General features: G+C 42.0%; 1 long non-coding RNA gene and 1 pseudogene across 10 annotated transcripts in view; both read left to right on the top strand.

Moving 5' to 3' along the window:
* Nucleotides 1-19,712, top strand: part of LOC111749237 (uncharacterized) — a 530,861-nt gene that overhangs the window by 148,742 nt on the left and 362,407 nt on the right. The gene's annotated exons all lie outside the window — the stretch shown is intronic.
* On the top strand, nucleotides 12,429-13,877 carry LOC135228782 (lysophosphatidylcholine acyltransferase 1-like; annotated as a pseudogene).

Here is a 19,712-nt window from a genome sequence, read left to right on the forward strand (position 1 = left end):
CTTTTATCAAATTAGTTATTTCAGTAGCCGGTGCTAACAATTTAATTGAGTGCTGGATGCATCACTCTTCCCCTCAGTCTACACAAGATCATACCGATCCTTTTGCTGTGTCAGTATTAGATTATAAATCCACACCTGATTTTAGTGTTGATTTTGAGAAACTCTTTAAATGGGTCACTCATGTCACATTATGGCTACTTCCAGAATTACCCACTTATCCATCAACTCCCTGTTTCAATCTTACCAATGCATGGTTAGAATGTTTTATTCTATCCACACCATGCAATCTTTTTCTTGATGGTGTTCAATATTATTCTACAGTAGTAGCAGATAGTCATTTTTTTTTTTTTGCTGTTCATATTTTTTTTTTTTAACTTTTATTAAGCTTCAAGTGAACATTTACCATTCCAATCAGTCTGTCACATGTAGGTTTACATACATCTTACTCCCTTCTGCCACTTGCTCTCTCCCTATTGAGTCAGCCCTTACAGTCTCTCGTTTGGTGCCAATTTTGCCATCTTCCCTCTCTCTCTATCTTCCCATCCCCCCTCCAGTCAAGAGTTGCCAACACATTCTCCCGTGTCCACCTGATTTAATTAGCTCACTCTTCATCAGCTTCTCTCTCCCCCCCACTGACCAGTCCTTTTCATGCCTGATGATTTGTCTTCGGGGATGGTTCCTGTCCTGTGCCATCAGAAGTTCTGGGGAGCATTGTCTCTGGGATTCCTCTAGTCGCAATCATACCATTAGGTGTGGTCTTTTAATGAGAATTTGGGGTCTGTATCCCATTGGTCTCCTGCTCCCTCAGGAGTTGTCTGTTGTGCTCCCTGACAGGACAGACATCGATTGTGGCCGGGCACCAACTAGTTCTTCTGGTCTCAGGATAATGTAGGTCTCTGGTTCATGTGGCCCTTTCTGTCTCTTGGGTGCTTAGTTGTCGTGTGACCTTGGTGTTCTTCCTTTGCCTTTGCTCCAGGTGGGTTGAGACCAATTAATGTATTTTAGATGGCCGCTTGTTGGCATTTAGGACCCCAGGCGCCACAATTCAAAGTGGGATGCAGAGTGTTTTCATAATAGAATTGTTTTGTCCATTGACTTAGAAGTCCCCTCAAACCAAGTTCCCCAGACCCCAGCCCCTGCTTCGTTGACCTTTGAAGCTTTCATTTTATCCCGGAAACCTCTTTACTTTTAATCCAGTCCAATTAGGCTGACCTTCCTTGTATTGAGTGTTGTCTTTCCCTTCACCCAAAGCCGTTCTTATCTACAGATTGATCAATAAAAAGATCTCTCCCTCCCTCCCTCCCTCCCCCCTCTGTAACCACATAAGTCTGTGTTCTTCTCCATTTTTTCTATTTCTCAAGATCTTATAATAGTGGTCTTATACAATATTTGTCCTTTTGCAACTGACTCATTTTGCTCAGCATAATGCTTTCCAGATTCCTCCATGTTATGAAATGTTTCAGAGATTCGTCACTGTTCTTTATCGATGCGTAGTATTCCATTGTGTGAATATACCACAATTTATTTACCCATTCGTCCGTTGATGGACATCTTGGTTGCTTCCAGCTTTTTGCTATTGTAAACAGAGCTGCGATAAACATGGGTGTGCATATATCTGTTTGTATGAAGGCTCTTGTATCTTTAGGGTATATTCCGAGGAGTGGGATTTCTGGGTTGTATGGTAGTTCTATTTCTAACTGTTTAAGATAACGCCAGATGGATTTCCAAAGTGGTTGTACCATTTTACAATCCCACCAGCAGTGTGTGAGAGTTCCAATCTCTCCGCAGCCTCTCCAACATTTATTATTTTGTGTTTTTTGAATTAATGCCAGTCTAGTTGGTGTGAGATGGAATGTCATCGTAGTTTTAATTTGAATTTCTCTAATGGCTAATGATCGAGAGCATTTTCTCATGTATCTGTTGGCTGCCTGAATATCTTCCTTGGTGAAATGTGTGTTCATATCCTTTGCCCACTTCTTGATTGGGTTGTTTGTCTTTTTGTGGTTGAGTTTTGACAGAATCATGTAGATTTTAGAGATCAGGCGCTGGTCGGAGATGTCATAGCTGAAAATTCTTTCCCAGTCTGTAGGTGGTCTTTTTACTCTTTTGGTGAAGTCTTTAGATGAGCATAGGTGTTTGATTTGTAGGAGCTCCCAGTTATCTGGTTTCTCTTCATCATTTTTGGTAATGTTTTGTATTCTGTTTATGCCCTGTATTAGGGCTCCTAGGGTAGATCCTATTTTTTCTTCCATGATTTTTATCATTTTAGTCTTTATGTTTAGGTCTTTGATCCACTTGGAGTTAGTTTTTGTGCATGGTGTGAGGTATGGGTCCTGTTTCATTCTTTTGCAAATGGATATCCAGGTATGCCAGCACCATTTGTTAAAAAGACTATTATTTCCCCAATTGACTGACACTGGTCCTTTGTCAAATATCAGCTGCTCATACGTGGATGGATTTATATCTGGATTCTCAATTCTGTTCTATTGGTCTATGTGCCTGTTGTTGTACCAGTACCAGGCTGTTTTGACTATTGTAGCTATATAATAAGTTCTGAAATCAGGTAGGGTGAGGCCTCCCACTTTCTTCTTCTTTTTCAGTATTGTTTTGCTTATCCGGGGGTTCTTTCCTTTCCATATGAAATTAGTGATTTGTTTCTCTATCTCCTTAAAGTATGACATTGGTATTTGGATTGGAAGTGCGTTATATGTATAAATGGCTTTTGGTAGAATAGACATTTTTACTATGTTAAGTCTTCCTATCCATGAGCAGGGTATGTTTTTCCACTTAAGTATGTCCTTTTGAATTTCTTGTAGCAGAGTTTTATAGTTTTCTTTGTATAGGTCTTTTACATCCTTGGTAAGATTTATTCCTAAGTATTTTATCTTCTTGGGGGCTACTGTGAATGGTATTGCTTTGGTTATTTCCTCTTCGGTGTTCTTTTTGTTGATGTAGAGGAAGCCAAGTGATTTTTGTATGTTTATTTTATATCCTGAGACTCTTCCAAACTCTTCTATTAGTTTCAGTAGTTTTCTGGAGGATTCCTTAGGGTTTTCCATGTATATGATCATGTCATCTGCAAATAGTGATAGCTTTACTTCCTCCTTACCAATCTGGATACCCTTTATTTCTTTGTCTAGCCTAATTGCCCTGGCTAGGACTTCAAGTACGATGTTGAATAAGAGCGGTGATAAAGGGCATCCTTGTCTGGTTCCCGTTCTCAAGGGAAATGCTTTCAGGTTCTCTCCATTTAGAGTGATATTGGCTGTTGGCTTTGCATAGATGCCCTTTATTATGTTGAGGAATTTTCCTTCAATTCCTATTTTGGTAAGAGTTTTTATCATAAATGGGTGTTGAACTTTGTCAAATGCCTTTTCTGCATCAATTGATAAGATCATGTGGTTTTTATCTTTTGTTTTATTTATGTGGTGGATTACATTCATGGTTTTTCTGATATTAAACCAGCCTTGCATACCTGGTATAAATCCCACTTGATCACGGTGTATTATTTTTTTGATGTGTTGTTGGATTCTATTGGCTAGAATTTTGTTGAGGATTTTTGCATCAATGTTCATGAGGGATATAGGTCTAAAATTTTCTTTTTTTGTAATGTCTTTACCTGGTTTTGGTATCAGGGAGATGGTAGCTTCATAGAATGAGTTGGTTAGTATTCCGTCTTTTTCTATACTTTGAAATACCTTCAATAGTGATGGTGTTAAGTCTTCTCTGAAGGTTTGGTAGAACTCTGCAGTGAAGCCATCTGGGTCAGGACTTTTTTTTGTTGGAAGTTTTTTGATTACCGTTTCAATCTCTTTTTTTGTTATGGGTCTATTTAGTTGTTCTACTTCTGAATGTGTTAGTTTAGGTAGGTAGTATTGTCCCAAGAATTTATCCATTTCTTCTAGGTTTTGAAATTTGTTAGAGTACAATTTTATGTAGTAATCTGATATGATTCTTTTGATTTCATTTGGTTCTGTTGTGATGTGGTCCTTCTCGTTTCTTATTCAGGTTATTTGTTTCCTTTCCTGTTTTTCTTTAGTCAGTCAGTGTAGCCAGTGGTTTATCAATTTTGTTAATTTTTTCAAAGAACCAGCTTTTTACTTTGTTAATTCTTTCAATTGTTTTTCTGTTCTCTAATTCATTTAGTTCAGCTCTAATTTTTATTATTTGTTTTCTTCTGGTGGCTGATGGGTTCTTTTGTTGCTCACTTTCTATTTGTTCAAGTTTTCGGGACAGTTCTCTGATTTTGGCTCTTTCTTCTTTTTGTATGTGTGCATTTATCGATATAAATTGGCCTCTGAGCACTGCTTTTGCTGTGTCCCAGAGGTTTTGATAGGAAGTATTTTCATTCTCATTGCTTTCTAAGAATTTCCTTATTCCCTCCTTGATGTCTTCTATAACCCAGTCTTTTTTCAGGAGGGTATTGTTCATTTTCCAAGTATTTGATTTCTTTTCCCTAGTTTTTCTGTTATTGATTTCTAGCTTCATTGCCTTGTGGTCTGAGAAGATGCTTTGTAATATTTCGATGTTTTGGATTCTGCAAAGATTTGTTTTATGCCCTAATATGTGGTCTATTCTAGAGAATGTTCCATGTGCGCTAGAAAAAAAAGTATATTTTGCAGCAGTTGGGTGGAGAGTTCTGTATAAGTCAATGAGGTCAAGTTGGTTGATTGTTGTAAGTAGGTCTTCCGTGTCTCTATTGAGCTGTCCTGTCCTTCTCCGAAAGTGGTGTGTTGAAGTCTCCTACTATATATGTGGAGGTGTCTATCTCAGTTTTCAATTCTGTTAAAATTTGATTTATGTATTTTGCAGCCCTGTCATTAAAATAAAAATGTGCGTAAATATTTAATATGGTTATGTCTTCCTGATCAATTGTCCCTTTTATTATTATATAGTGTCCTTCTTTGTCCTTTGTGGAGGATTTAAGTCTAAAGTCTATTTTGTCAGAAATTAATATTGCTACTCCTGCTCTTTTTTGCTTATTGTTTGCTTGATATATTTTTTTCCATCCTTTGAGTTTTAGTTTGTTTGTGTCTCTAAGTCTAAGGTGTGTCTCTTGCAGGCAGCATATAGATGGATCGTGTTTTTTTAGCCAGTCCGTGACTCTCTGTCTCTTTATTGGTGCATTTAGTCCATTTACATTCAGTGTAATTATAGATAAGTAAGTTTTTAGTGCTGTCATTTTGATGCCTTTTCATGTGTGTTGTTGGCCATTTCATTTTTCCACATGCTTTTTTGTGCTGAGACGTTTTTCTTAGTAGCTTGTGAGATCCTCATTTTCATAATGTTTAACTTTGTGTTTATTGAGTCGTTACGTTTTTCTTGAGTTAAGGAATTGATATTCCTTTTTGTGGGTACCTTTTTATTTACCCCTATTTTTCTAAGTAAAAACCTAACTTGTATCCTTCTATATCGCCTTGTACCACTCTCCGTCTGGCAGTTCAATGCCTCCTATATTTAGTCCCTCTTTTTGATTATTGTGATTGTTTATCTATTGATTTCCATGATTTCCTGTTGTGTGTATTATTTTGTTTATTTATTTATTTTTTAGAGTTTGTCTTAATTTGTTTGTTTTTGTGCTTTCCCTATTTGAGTTGCGTTGATATCAGGACGTTCTGTTTTGTGACCTTGTGTTGTGCTGGTACCTGATATTATTGGTCATCCAGCCAAACAATCTCCTTTAGCATTTCTTGCAGTCTTGGTTTAGTTTTTGCAAATTCTCTAAACTTGTGTTTATCTGTAAATATCTAAATTTCTCCTTCATATTTCAGAGAGAGTTTTGCTGGATATATGATCCTTGGTTGGCAGTTTTTCTCGTTCAGTGCTGTGTATACGTCGTCCCATTCCCTTCTTGCCTGCATGGTTTCTGCTGAGTAGTCTGAACTTATTCTTATTGATTCTCCCTTGAAGGAAACCTTTCTTTTCTCCCTGGCTGCTTTTAAAATTTTCCGTTTGTGTTTGGTTTTGGCAAGTTTGATGATAACATGTCTTGGTGTTTTTCTTTTTGGATCAGTCTTAAATGTGGTTCGATGAGCATCTTGGATAGATATCCTTTCGTCTTTCATGATGTCAGGGAAGTTTTGTGTCAGGAGTTCTTCAACTATTTTCTCTGTGTTTTCTGTCCCCCCTCCCTATTCTGGGACTCCAATCACTCGCAAGTTATCCTTCTTGATAGAGTCCCACATGATTCTTAGGGTTTCTTCATTTTTTTTAATTCTTTTATCTGATTTTTTTTCAGCTATGTTGGTGTTGTTTCCCTGGTCCTCCAGAAGTCCCAGTCTACATTCTAATTGCTCGAGTCTGCTCCTCTGACTTTCTATTGCGTTGTCAAATTCTGTAATTTTATTGTTAATCTTTTGGATTTCTACATGCTGTCTCTCTATGGATTCTTGCAACTTGTTAATTTTTCCACTATGTTCTTGAATAATCTTTTTGAGTTCTTCAACAGTTTTATCAGTGTGTTCCTTGGCTTTTTCTGCAGTTATCCTAATTTCATTTGTGATATCTTTAAGCATTCTGTAAATTAGTTTTTAATATTCTGTATCTGATAATTCCAGGATTGTATCTTCATTTGGGAAAGATTTTGATTCTTTTGTTTGGGGGGTTGGAGAAGCTGTCATGGTCTGTTTCTTTATGTGGTTTGATATGGACTGCTGTCTCCGAGCGATCACTGGGAAACTAGATTTTCCAGGTAGTCGGCTAAAAGAAAATGCAGTCAGATCCCTATCTGAATTCTCCCTCTGGCTCTGGGTATTCGGATGTTAATGGGGCCGCCTGGGGAGGGTGGGGGAGGGATCAGAGAGCTAGAAGTGTAGCACCACAGAATATAGAGCTGAACACCGCGTTCACGCTCTGCCCCCGTTCGCCAAAATCCGGGCAGGACGTGTCCCCGGCTAGGACGCTGATTTCCTTGCTCGGAGACCAGTCACTTCCTCCTGGGGATGTCTCCCTCCGGTGCGCGGCACCGCTCGCGCGCACTGGGTGGGCGTTTCCCGCACGAACGGGTGGGCCCGCCCCCAGGGTCTATTCAGGCGATTATAATTGGGCCCCGTGGTCACGCCCCGCCCGTGCGCATGCCCAGATCCCAGCGGTATGACTTCCGGGTTAGGACGCTGCTTTCCCTGTTCCGGAACCAGTCACTTCCTCCTGGGGACTTCTCCTTCTGGTGCGCCACACCTCTCGCGCGAACTGGGTGGGCGTCACCTGCACGACCAGGTGGGACCACCCCCTGGGTCAATTCTGGGGAATAAAAATGGACCCCGCACTCACGCCCCGCCCGCGCGCGAGCCCAAATCCCAGCAGGACGGCACCCCGTCTGGGACGTTGGTTTCCCCGCTCCGGGAGCAATCACTTCCTCCCGGGGACTTCTCCTTCCGGTGCGCCACACCTCTCCCCCGAACTGGGTGGGAGTCACTCGCACGACCAGGTGGGCCCGCCCCCTCGGTCAATTCAGGGTAATAAAAATGGACCCTGCGCTCATGCCCCGCCCACGTGCGTGCCCAGATCCCAGCGGAATGGCTCCCCATCTGGGATGCTGCCTTCTGCGCCTCGAGACCAGTCACCTCCGGGGATTTCTCCCTCCGGTGTGCCGCGCCACACGCGCGGACTGGGTGTGCGTCCTCCTGCACAAAAGTGTGGGCCCCGCCCCGGGGTCACTTTAGGGATATATAGTTGACCCCCCTCCGCTCGCGCCCCGTCCGCCTCTCGCCTAACTCCTGGTGGGACAGCACCCCAGCTGGGACGTTATTCTCCCCACTCCCAGATCAGTCACTGCCTCCCGGGTGCTTCTCCCTCTGGCTGCGCCTCTACTCCGCCCACGCCAACCAGCTAGACTTCCTCCCGGGATGGGTTCGGGGGGGGAGGGGTGGGCCCCTTTTCTGTGCCGTGTGCCCCCCTGGGCTCTGCCCCAGATCGGGCTCTGAAGGTCACCTGCCTGGTACGCTGGCTCCTCGTTCTGAAAACGGTCGCTGTCTGCCCGTATTTGTTCGTTTTCTGACTCTAAGTCTGTGCTTGTTGTTCAGAGTTCGTAGATTGTTATGTATGTGATCGATTCCCTTGTTTTTCCGAGTCTTTGTTGCAAGAGGGATCCGCGGTAGTGTCCACCTAGTCCGCCATCTTGGCCCCGCCTCCCAGATAGTCATTTTAAAAATAATTTAAAAACTCTCAGTTTGTGCCTGACTCAAGGATCCCCGGATTTTGGAGAATTATCCATTTGTGATGATTCATTAACTGCAAAGTGACTCAGAAGGGCCAATCAGTCCATCCCATTTCCTTATATTCAAACCTGGGCAGGCATGTTGTGTGCCCCATCTAGATGTGTCTTTTTGTGTGGAGAATCAGCTTACTCAAGGAAAAACTCTGATAAGTCACTCTATATTTGGGCATTGTCATGTTTACATGGTTGGAATATATGCTAGGCCCATGTACCTTAAAGATGCTAGGAGTTACCATGAGTATTCATTCATACAATGACACCTTGCTATGGAACAGTAACTTGAAATTAATATCCATAAAGAAGATGGAACTTGTTCTCTCAGATAATCCCATCATTTATTACCCAAGATGGGGAGATCCTTCTTATGTGCTGTTGTGCCCTGGCTTGGTATTATGCAATAGAACATCCCATTAGCAATTTATCTGCCACTATGGCTAAAATTGTCGATGATGTGGCCAATGGAATGGCCGCCCAACAAAAACTTTAGAATCCTTGGCAAAAGTAGTATTCGACCATGGAATAGTTCTAGATTTCCTCTTAGCCCAGCAAGGAGAGTTTTGCTCCATTGCTAACGCCTGTTGTTGCTCTTGGATTAACTGGAGATGTTGAAGAGGATATTGCTAAGATTCATCCAATGGCTGTTTGGGTACAGTCTATACCCCCTATAACTTTACCATACTTTTTTTTTATATCTTCAGTTGGCTACTTAATAGTGCAGGTTCTTGGTCACGGTCTCTGTTGCAAACTGGGTTAATTATTTTAACAATAATCTTTATTATTGGAATTATAAAATGTGTTATGCGATGTGCATCTACAACAGGAACTGATAACCCTGCTTCATCTCATGCTCAGAGAATTATGTATATCAACACTGCATTCAAGATCATGCTCAAAGAATTATGCATATCAACACTGCATTCAGGAACCCAAAATTAGAGAAGCCTTATGACTTACGTTAGCCATTTGAAAGTAAGGCAGGTTGTTCCTCCAATGTGGCCATACCCTATCCACTCCCCATACCAAAATCCCTGAGGACAGCTGCTCAGCCATAGCATGATGGACGTACTGGAGCTGCCCAGCAACCAAGATACCGATGGTCCCTGATTATGGGGGAAAAGGGGCTTAATGTGAAAAACTAGAAAGGCATGAATTATGAAGGTTGAGCCACCACCTGGGAGTAGCATATTGCCAAACTCATGCAGAAGACATTATGCCCATAACTGTGAACAAAGGATGTTCTTCAGAACCCTTGATCAAAAGAACAGAATGATGTGGGATATAAAATCAAAAGAGGCATCTGATGTAAAGTAAAATGGGTGAACTAATGCTAAAGCTCAGTATAATCTTTCACACAGATTCAAACCCTGTTGCTTAGGAACCAACCCTGTCATTAAGGAAACTCTATTCTTTGTGGTCAGGCTAAGAATGTGGATATTACATGTCCTGGTGTCTGTAACCAAACCTTATTGAAAGTTTTTGTGTTAGATCACTCCAGAAAATCTTATGTTCTGAGCAAGGTAATGTTTAGCAATCTGTTCCCAACAGGATCTGTTACGCCATCATCATGTCATCATTTTGTGATGGTTATGAGACCTTCTCCACAAACACATACCTTGCAATTTTGTCCTTTAGCCAATTAGTGTATTCTTTAGCTATATTAATGTAACCACTAATGTTAAAAATCATGTTTTGCTTTCTCCCACCTTTGATTGATTTCAGTCACTGTAAACCAATCAGAATATTGTGTTTTGTAGTTCCTCCTATGGCATATACTATGTGTGATTTGCACTCTCTCCCTTGGATCCATGAGCTTCGGACTCTGAGGTTTTCACAGTCTCCATTTGAATGACATATTGGCTTCAATAAATGTCTTTGATTTTACTCTAACAGAGTTGGAGAATCTTCTCTCTACGACAAGCATAATTTGGGGAAACTACTTGGAGAATTGGCAAATGCACCATCAAAAACTAATAGACAAAGAGACAAAAGGTTTAAATAAAATCAATAAGCTTAATATCAGCATTTACATAAAATCAGTAGTAGACAACTATCCACATCACTCCCTCAAGACAGTAAGTCTAGCCATTTTACAGGTGAATTTTACCAAACTTACAAAAGAAAACATCTTTCTTTTATTTAACAAAGTAAATAGGTGGCGAAAAACATAGGACCCAGAGACCAGGTGTGTAGTACAAAGACTTGATGCAGCAGGTGCTGTTCAGACACCTTGCGTTTTAACAAACAGTTGCTGTCAGGCTGATTCTGACTCATGGAGACCCCACATGTGTCAGAGTAGAACTGTACTCCATAAGGTTTTAAATGTTTGATTTTTTTAGAACTAGACCCAAAAGCCTTTCTTCTGAGGCACCTCTGGGTAGACTTGAATGTCCAGCCTTTCAATTAGCAGCCAAGCACGTTAACCGTTTGTCTCAACCTTCTGACATATTCAACTTTTTGATAAGTGCAGTCATTTAAGCAACAGGACCATTCAGAGCCACTTCATTTATTCAAAAAGTCTTCCACATGACTGCTTCAAGGGTATCTTGGCTGGTGATGGCTCTTCTGTGGTTGAAATCCATGCAAAATGCATATAATATACTTCTGTAAGAAAATATACAATAATTGTATGTGTAGTATGATATAAACTCTGGGAGGAAAAAAAGCAGACAAACATCTATGAAGAATAAGAAAGACTGGAAGAAAATATACCACAATGTTAGGTAAAGTTAAGTGTGAATGACAGAAGTGTGAGTCATTTCTTCTCTTTTGGATTTTTCTTTAGTGAGAAATAATTTAGTAGTTTCCAAATATATTGATGCTTCTTATTAAACTTAAAAACTTTTAATGGTTCTATTACTTCATTGAAACAAACAGAAAACAACTAGCAAAATAGCAAAAGAAAACCTAACCGTATCAATGAGAACATTAAAATTGAATGGACTAAACACGCAGTCCAAAGGCAGAGATTATGTGACCGGATAAAACAGCGAGATGCAACAATGGGTCTTGCTGCTTACAAGAGGAACACCTTAGATTCAAAGAAACAAGTAGGTTGAAAACAAAGAATAGAAAAAGATACAGTATGTAAACAGTAACCATAAGAGAGCTGGAATGGCTATATTAATATCACATTAAATAGACTTTAAAACAAATATTACTATGGATCTTTTTGATAGTCAATACATCTAGAATATATAACAATTATAAATGTCCTTGAACAACAGACCCCCAAAATGCATGAAGCAGATACTGGAAGGATTAAAAGAGGAAATAGACAATTTATCAATAATAGTTAGGGATTTCAATACCCCACTCTCAGTCATTGATGGAATAACTACAGAAGACTTTAACACTACTCATCAACTTGACATAACTGATATTTATAAAATGCCCAAGGACTGCAGAACACATGCTCTTTTCAAGTATACATGGAACATTTTCCAGGGTAGGCCTTATACAGGAGCCAAAAACAAGTCTCAATAAAATTAAAAAGACTGAAATTACACAAAGTGTGTTCTCTGATTCTCTGACCACAATGGAATTAAATTAGAAATCCACAACAGAAATAAATATGAGAAAACACCAAATACTTGAAAATTAACACACTTCAAAATAATCCATGAATCAAAGAAGAAAACAGACGAGACATTAAAAATAATTTGGACTTAATGGAAACAAAAACACAACATATCAAAACCTATGGTATGTATCTTAAGCATTGCTTGTTAAGAAATGTGTAACTTTAAATTCCTATGAGAGAAAGAAGAGAATTCTCAAAAAACCTAAGCTTCCACCTTAGGAAACTACAAAACAATAAGCAAGCTAAACAGAAAGCAAGCAAGAGGGATGAAATAATACTGTAGCTGAAAGAAAAACCCGGAGAAAATCAAATAAACCAAGAGTTGGCTTTTTGAAAAGATCAACAAAATTGACAAACCTTTAACCTTTGGCTAGACTGACCAAGAAGACAAAAGAGAAGACACCGATTACCAAAATCAGGAACGAAAGAGGGGCACCACTACCAACCCTACAGAAATGAGAAGAATTGTAAGGGGTCTGCCCGCCCTCCGCCTCGGTCCGCTCCGGCTCTTCTCACGGTGGTGGCTCTGCGGCTGGGGAGACCTGCCAGAGGCCGCTCTGTCTCAGCCGCCAACTCCTCCAGCGCAGGTGCAGGTGAAGCGGCGGCTGTCACCCCCGGGGTAGAACCCCTTCATGCACGAGCTGCGCTTCAGCACTCTGCAGAAGGCCCAGATCGCCATCATGACGCTGACCCTCTTCCCCATCCGACTCCTGTTTGCCGCCTTCATGATGCTGTTCGCCTGGTCCTTCGCTTTTGTACCTTCACTGGGATTTGCTGAGAGAGAACCAGAAGAGCCGCTGGCTTGTGGCAGAAGGTCGTGGACTTCCCGCTCAAGGCAGTCATGCAGACCACGTGATTTGCCGGCAGCTTCCACCCGGTGGCCCAGCAGGGGTGACAGGCCCTACCGACTGAGGCGGCCATCTTGACCCTTGGCACCACACCCCTCGTACTTCCACGCCGTTCCCGTGACCATGACCATGTCCTCCATCGTGATGAAGGCAGAGAGCAGGGGTATCCCCATATGGGGAACTCTGATCAAGTACATCCGGCCAGTGTGTCCGGATCAGACCAGGACTTGTGCAGGAAAACAGTGGAAGAGATAAACAGAGGGGCTTAGTCCAATGGGAAGTTATGACGATGATTTTTCCAGAAGGTACTTGTACCAATGGGACCTGTCAAACTACCTTCAAGACTGGTGTGTTTATCCTTGGTGTTCCTGTCCAGCCTGTGGTTTTAGGATACCCAAATAAGCTGGACACGATCATGTGGACGTGGCAAGGACCTGGAGTGTTGGAAATGCTGTGGCTCGCCCTGTGTCAGTTTCACAGTTAGGTGGAAATTGAGTTTCTCCCAGTTTACCACCCTTCCAAGGCGAAGAAGAGCCCGGTGCTATACGCCAGCAACATGAGGCGCGTCACGGCAGAGACCCTGGGCATCTCCGTCATGGATTTCACGTTTGAGGATCGTTAGGTGGCCCCAGCGGAAGGACAGTCCGTCTCCCCTCCGACACTTGCCTTCTAGAATTTGCTAGGCTTGTGAGAGGCCTGGGGCTAAAGCTAGAAAAACTTGAAACAGATAAAAAGCACAAAGGTGAAGAAGGGCGAGAAGACTGACTTGTGGAGTTCACGGAGTACTTGGAGGTACCCCTTTCCGACACGCTGGACTGCATGTTCTCACTGACGAGAGCGGAGGTGGCAAGATGGACCTGCGGGAATATGTGATCGCCTTGTCCGTGGTCTGCAGAGCGTCTGAGACTCTGGACACCATCCAGCTGCCATTCAAGATGTATGCATGGCAGGAGGACGGCTGCACAAATGAGGAAGACCTGTCCTGCATTCTGAAGACGGCCTTGGGCGTGGCAGAGCTGCTTCTGATAGACCTCTTCAGCGGTGTGGATGAAGATGAGAAGAATCTCTTTTGCTGACAGGTTTGCACACATGTACCCAGACTTTGCAGAAGAATATCTGTATCCTGACCAGGCACGGTTTGAAACCTGCGCTTAGACTCTTGTCAGCGCCAACCCCGAACAGCCTCTGTACTGACTTCAGCCCGGAAAGCACTGACCCTGGGAGGAAGCCTGTCCATAGGAAACTGGACTAGGACAGAAGGTTCTGGAGTGAGGAACCTCTCCGGCTCTGTCACCATGCCCTGCCAGGGGCTGTGGCTCCCCATTTGCGCATGAGGATATCTGGTGTTCTCTCTCCCCACAGGGCCTACACATGTTGTCTCCAGACTGAAGTTTTAGAAGACGTAGGATGTGTAAGGGGCAGTGGTGACAGGATGGTTAAGCACTGGGCTTCTAGCCAAAAGGTCAGTCCTTGGAACCTACTAGCAACTCTGTGGGAGAAAGATGTGAGTCCGCTTACTTAAAGATTTACAGCTTTGGAAATCCTATGGGGCAGTTCTACCCTGTCCTGCTCTTTTTTGATTCTTGTTTGCTTGATATATTTTTTTCCATCCTTTGAGTTTTTAGTTTGTGTCTCTAAGTCTAAGGTGTGTCTCTTGTAGGTAGCATATAGACAGATCTTGTTTTTTAATCCATTCTGCCACTCTCTGTCTCTTCATTGGTGCATTTAGTCCATTTATATTCAGAGTTATTGTGGATAGGTATGAATTTAGTGCTATCATTTTGATGTCTTTTTTGGTCTGTTGTTGACAGTTTCTTTTTCCCACTTAATTTTATGTGCTGAGTAGATTATCTTTATATATTGTCCTTTCCTCATATTTGTTGTTGTCAATTTTGTTTCTGCTGAGTCTCTATTTTTCCCTTGTATTTTATTTTGATGTGTAGGATAGTTTGTCTCCTTTGTGGTTACCTTGTTTACCCCTATTTTTCTAAATTTAAACCAAACTTTTATTCTTTGTATCACCGTATCTTCCTCTCCATATGGAAGGTATATGATTACATTTCTTAGTCCCTCTTTAGTATTTTAACATTGTCTTCTTTTACATAATAATATTGCTATTACCCTGTTTTGAGCTTTTTTTTTTTTGAATAATCTGGCTTTGTTTTTTTGGATTACCCTGTCTGGGTTGACTTCTGGTTGCTCTGCCCAGTGTTCTAGTCTTGAGTTGATACCTGATATTACTGATTTTCTAACCAAAGAACTCCCTTCAGTATTTCTTGTAGTTTTGGTTTGGTTTTTTAAAAATCCCTAAACTTGTGTTTATCTGGAAATGTCACAATTTCACCTTCATATTAAAGAGACAGTTTTGCTGGATATATGATTCTTGGGTGGGAATTCTTTTCCTTCAATTTTTTAAATATATCATCCCATTGTCTTCTTGCCTGCATGGTTTTTGCCGAGTAGTCCGAGCTTATTCTTATTGGCTTTCCTTTGTAGGTGACTTTTCATTTATCCCTCGCTGCTCTTATAATTCTTTATCTTTGGTTTTGGCAACTTTGATTATAATATGTCTTGGTGACTTTCTTTTAAGATCTACCTTATGTGGAGTTCGATGAGCATCTTGGATAGATATGTTCTCATCTTTCACGATATCGGGGAAATTTTCTGCCAAGAAATCTTCAACAGTTCTCTCTGTATTTTCTGTTATCCCTCCCTGTTCTGGTACTCCAATCACTCATGGGTTATTTCTCTTGCTAAGAGTCCCACATGATTCTCAAGGTTTCTTCATTTTTTAAAATTCTTTTGTCTGATTTTTATTGAAATATATTAGTGCCAAGTGATTTATCTTCAAGTTCAAAAATTCTAGCTTCTACTTGCTCAATTCTGCTCCTCTGACTTTCTATTGAGTTGTCTACTTATGTAATTTTATTGTTAATCTTCTGAATTTCTGATTGCTGTCTGCCTATGGATTTTTCCAGCTTGTTAGACTTTTCATTATGGTCCTGAATAATCTTTCTAGTTTCTTAAGCTGCTTTATCTGTGTGTTGCCTGGCTTGTTCTGGGGGTTGCCTCATTTCCTTCCTGATGTCTTCAAGGGTTCTGTATATTAAACTTTTGTATTCTGGCTCTGGTAATTCCAGGAATGCACTTGCATCTAGAAGATCCCTGGATCTTTGTTTTGAGAGCTTTATGAGGTGATCATGGTCTGTTTCTTTATGTGACTTGATATTGACTGTTTTCTCCGAGCCATCTCTAAGTTATCGTATTAATTAATGCTTGCTTACTGTGTCATAGCTTCTTGCTTTGTTTTGTTTTGATATACCCCTATGAGTTGCTTGAGTGAGCTAGCTTGATTATTTTCACCTTTGTAGCTCTGACGTCCTGTCCCCAGATGGCTAGAGCTGCTATCCGGTATATCAGTCTAGGAGTCCATTCAGTTTTCTTGTATGAATTCAGCTCAGGTGTCCAGGTAGCTGATCATCAAGTGTGTGGTACAGGCTCTGTCCTACAGTCTTAGAGGGGCAGGGGATATTGGCGTATATACCGGTATCTGATTGCAGCAGGGGGTCACACTCTGAACAAAGCAGAGGACTGAGAACCAACCCCCGAGTGTCTCTGAGGAAAGCACGTCCCTGTTCCCTAGAGCCTGCAGGTAGGTGGGTTCTGCAGATGGACCATGGGCATCCAATGTTTTTGTTTGTAAGGACTGGGAGGTACCAGTAATCTTTAGACCCCTGTCGTGGGTGGCTTCGTGACCTGAGTGGAGCTACTGTCCTTAGGTCCCTGATGTGGGTAGGTGAGGACCTTGTTTAATAGGCAAAGTGATGTCGAACATCAAACACTCACCTCTCCACCACACAGCTGAAACAGTTGGATTCTGCCAAAAAGGGCCTATTCCCCCCAAAATAGGCCCACACAGGTCCATGCAGGAGGGAAGGGTGCTGAAAGCCCATGGATGGTTTATGCCTGGACAGGAGCCGCTTCTGTCCTGAGCTCCCCTGGTTAGTGGAGCTAGCACATTATCTTTTCACCCAATTGCAAATTTTTTCCTTCCCCAAGGCCAGGAGGATGGCTCTAGGTGCTCAACAGGGCCTATCTCAGGCCCAGGGAATTCAGCAGCTGAAGCCACCTTGGGGCTGGGGGGCGCGCAGTAAAATATACACAAGTACTTAGCTTCTGCCGAGAGCGCTGTTCTTTTCAGGTTCCGGAGGTGTGAGTAGGCTGTGTGGCTGGCTGTTTCTCCCTGAGGAAACTGCGGCTGAATGTTAGTACCAGTCCACCGCCACCACCGCTCTGGGAATGGTGCCTGAGTGCTCCCCACGATTCAGGTCTGGTAACTCCTCTCCGCTTCTGAACGGTCTCTTCCTCCCCTGACCCTCAGTTCATTGTCTAAGCTTGCCTTTGAAGCTCAGGGCTCCCAGCTTGTCACAAATATACTCGTTTCACTTATTTTTTGGGGTCTTTGTTGTAAAGAGGGCTCGATGGAAGCGTTTGTCTATTCCACCGTCTTGGCTCTGCCTCCCATTGTTACCGTTTTGAGTATTTTTTTTTATCTTGATTTCCCTGTCTGGGGTGACTTCTTATTGCTCTGCCCAGTGTTCTAGTTTTGGGTCAATACCTGATATTATTGATTTTCTAACTAAAGAACTCCCTTTAGTATTTCTTTAAGTGTTGGTTTGGTTTTTACGAATTCCCTAAACTTCTGTTTATCTGGAAATGTCCTAATTTCACCTTCATATTTGAGATATGGTGTTGCTGGATATATAATTTTTGGCTGGCAATTTTTTTCCTTCAATTTTTTATATAAGTGATCCCATTGCCTTCTTCCCTCCGTGGTTTCTGCCGAGTAGTCCGAGCTCATTGTTACTGACTCTCCTTTGTAGGTGACTTTTCGTTCATCCCTAACTGCTCTTAAAATTCTCTCTTTATCTTTGGTTTTGGTTTTGGTTTTGGCTGTTAAAATTATCTCTTTATCTTTCTTTTGAGATCTACATTATGTGGAGTTCGATGAGCATCTTGGATAGATATCTTCTCATCTTTCACGATATCAGGGACGTTTTCTGCCAACAAATCTTCAACAATTCTCTCTGTATTTTCTGTTATCCCTCCCTGTTCTGGTACTCCAATCACTCGTGGGTTATTTCTCTTGAGAGAGTCCCACATGATTCATAGGATTTCTTCATTTTTTTAATTCTTTTATCTGATTTGTCTTCAAATATATTGGTGCCAAGTGCTATATCTTCTGTCTCACCAATTCTGCCTTCCACTTGCTCAATTCTGGTCCTCTGACTTTCTCTTGAGTTGTCTACTTCTGTAATTTTGTTGTTAATCTTTTGAATTTTGGACTGAAGTCTCTCTATGGATCCTTGCAGCTTATTAAATTTTTCATTATGTTCTTGAATAACCTTTTTTAATTTCTTCATCTGCTTTATCTGTGTGTTCCTTGGCTTTTCTGCATATTGCCTGATCTCCTTCCTGATCTCGTTCCTGTTGTCTTGAAGCATTCTGTATATTAATCTTTTGTATTCTGCATCCAGTAATTCCAGGAAGGCACGTTCATCCAGAATATCAGTTGATTCTTTGTTTTGAGAGCTTGTTGAAGTGATCATCATCTGCTTCTTTATGTGGTTTGATATTGACTGTTGTCTTTGTGCCCTCTGTAAGTATTGTATTAGTTCATTTTATGTTTGCTGACTATATCCTAGCTTCTTGCTTTGTTTTGTTTTGATATATCCATATAGGTTGTGTGAGTGAGCTAGCTTGATTATTTCCACCATTGAAGCTCTAACGTCATGTCACCAGATGGCTAGAGCTGTTACCAGGTATATAAGCCCAGGAGTCCATTCACTTTTCCTGTATGAATTCAGCTCAGGTGTCCAGGTAGTTGGTCATCAAGTGTGTAGTACAGGCTCTGTCCTACAGTCTTAGAGGGGCAGGGGTGATTGGTGTAGGTACCAGTATCTTGTTGCAGTAGGGGGTCATGTTCTGAACAATGCAGGGGGCTGACATCCATCCCCTGAGTGTCTGTGAGGAAAGAGCATCCCTGTTCCCTTGAGTGCATAGTGGGATGGGTCCTGCAGATGGACCTTGGGCACCCAATCCTTTTGGTTTTAAGGACTGGGAGGTACCAGTTATCCTTCGACTTCTGTTGCGGTTGGCTGGGTGACCTGAGTGGAGCCACCAGTCCTTAGGTCCCTGATGTGGGTAGGTGAGGACCCTGCTTATTAGAGAAAGCAATGTCAACCTCAAACGCCCACTTCTCCACCGCACAGCTGAAACAGTTGCAGTTTGCCAACAAGGTCCTATTCTCCTGAAATAGGCCACACATGTCCATGGAGGGGAAAAGGTATTCAAAATCCATGGATCATTTATGCCTGGACAGGAGCTGCTTCTGTCCTGAGCTCCACAGGTTAGTGGAGCTGGCAGATTATCTTTTCCTTAGCTGTGAATTTATTCCTTCTCCAAGGCCAGGAGAATGGGTCAAGACACACAACAGGACCTATCTCAGGCCCAGGGAAATCGGCAGCCACTGAAACTGGCTTGCCGGCTGGGGGTGCGGTAAAACATATGCAAGTACTTAGCTTTTGCAAGAGCGCCGCTCTTCTCTGGTTCTGGAGGTGTCAGTAGGCTGTGCAGCTGGCTGTTTCTCCCTGAGGGTACTGCGGCCAGACACTACCATCAGCCCACTGCAGCTTGAGGGTTCCTAGCGATTCAGGTCCAGCAACCCCTGTCCACTTCTGGACCATCTCTCCCTCCCCTGCCACTCAGTCCATTTTCTAGCTTTGCCTTTGGTGGTCAGGGCTTTTAGCTTGTCATAAATGCAATCGTTTCACTTGGTTTTTTGGGGGGTCTTTGTTGTGAGAGGGTTCGCTGGAAGCACCTGACTACTCTGACATCTTGGCCCCCACTCCAAGAATATCTGTCTCAAATGGCTGATCATCATCATACCTTCACCAAGGATGAAGCCTTATCTAGTAAAACCAGGAAGGCCAGTAACACAATTATTATTTAATACTGTTCAAAATTTTGGCCAATTCAATTGAAAAGGAGAAGAAATCAATAATCTTAG

The sequence above is a fragment of the Loxodonta africana genome, chromosome 27 (assembly GCF_030014295.1).
Source record: "Loxodonta africana isolate mLoxAfr1 chromosome 27, mLoxAfr1.hap2, whole genome shotgun sequence".
Taxonomy (NCBI): Eukaryota; Metazoa; Chordata; class Mammalia; order Proboscidea; family Elephantidae; genus Loxodonta; species Loxodonta africana.